This window comes from Bubalus kerabau, chromosome X, assembly GCF_029407905.1.
Source record: "Bubalus kerabau isolate K-KA32 ecotype Philippines breed swamp buffalo chromosome X, PCC_UOA_SB_1v2, whole genome shotgun sequence".
In the NCBI taxonomy this organism is placed as follows: domain Eukaryota; kingdom Metazoa; phylum Chordata; class Mammalia; order Artiodactyla; family Bovidae; genus Bubalus; species Bubalus kerabau.
The window spans coordinates 83,695,847-83,697,262 of NC_073647.1; the positions used below are offsets into that span (position 1 = coordinate 83,695,847).

The window sequence follows — 1,416 nt, forward strand, 5'->3', positions numbered from 1 at the left end:
TGAGAGTTTGTGATTTACAGGGAAGCCTGGCGTGCTACAGTCCATGGGTTCACACAGAGTTGGACACTACTGACCAACTGAACTCAACTGAACTGAATGGCCTCATTTTGACTTAATCACATTTTTAAGACCTTACCTCTAAGTATAGTCACATTCTGAAATACTAAGTGTTAGGGATTCAACAGATCAACTTTTTGGAGACACAATTCAGACCATAACAGACACCCAATATAATTGTACAGTTTCCCATATTGAAAATGTACAATTTAATGAATTTTGTGATAAGTATACATCTGTTAAATAATCTCTATCAACATACTGACCATATTCATCACTCACAACACTTTCTTCTTGTCACTTTGCAATCTATCCCTTTTATTCTCCTCCTTACACCCAGGTAACCACTGATATGCCTTCTATTAAATAGTTTGCATTTCTTAGTATTGTATTTAAAGTTTGTCATACATTATGCACATTTATCTGGTTTCAGTGTAATTCAACAACATTCTGAGATTACTCTGTGTAGTTGCCCACATGAATAGTTCATCCTAATTTAAAATGGGAAGAAGTTCTAAATAGAAATTTTCCAAAGAAGACATAAAAATGACCAACAGACACATGGAATGATGCTCAACATCACTAATCATCAAGGAAATGCAAATAAAAATCAAAAAGAGCTATCATTTGAAAACTGTTAGTATGGCTATCATCAAGAAGATAAGAAACTACAGGTATTGGCAAGGGTGTGGTTAAAAAGGAAATCATCTTACATTTGGGGGAATTTAATTGGTCAAACCGCTATAGAAAACAATATTAAAAAAAGAAAAATAGAATTGCTGTACAATTCATTAGTTATATTTCTATGTATATACAAAAAGGAAATGAAAATAAGATTTTGACAAAACATATGTCCAACAGCAAATTAATGGATACAAAGTTATTTGTGTGTGTGTGTATATATATATATATATATATATATATATATATCAAGTAAGTCTAGTACTTCACTCAGTCATGTCCAACTCTTTGTGACCCCGTGGACTGTAGCCCAACAGGCTCTTCTGTCCATGGAATTCCCCAGGAAAGAATACTGGAGTGGGTTACCATTTACTTCTCCAGGGGATCTTCCCAACCCAGGGCTTGAACCTGGGTCTCCTGCATTGGAGGCAGATGCTTTAACCTCTGAGCCACCAGGGAAGTAATTATATATATATATATATATATATATATATATATATATATATACACACATATACACACACACACACAGAGTGCTTAGTCACTGAGGCGAGTCTGCCTCTTTGTGACTCTATGGCCTGTAGCCCACGAGGCTCCTGTGTCCGTGGGGATTGTCATGGAGTAATGTGGCTTGCCAAGCCCTTCTCAAGGAGATCTTTCTGACCCAGGGATTGAACC

At 36.0% G+C, this 1,416-nt stretch overlaps 1 non-coding gene across 1 annotated transcript; it reads right to left on the reverse strand.

Annotated features, from left to right (window-relative positions):
• Nucleotides 1–1,125: 1,125 nt before the first annotated feature.
• On the reverse strand, nucleotides 1,126–1,197 carry TRNAW-CCA (transfer RNA tryptophan (anticodon CCA)). Its single transcript has one exon. It is a non-coding gene; the product is annotated as a tRNA-Trp (tRNA).
• Between the last annotated feature and the right edge of the window lie 219 nt (nucleotides 1,198–1,416).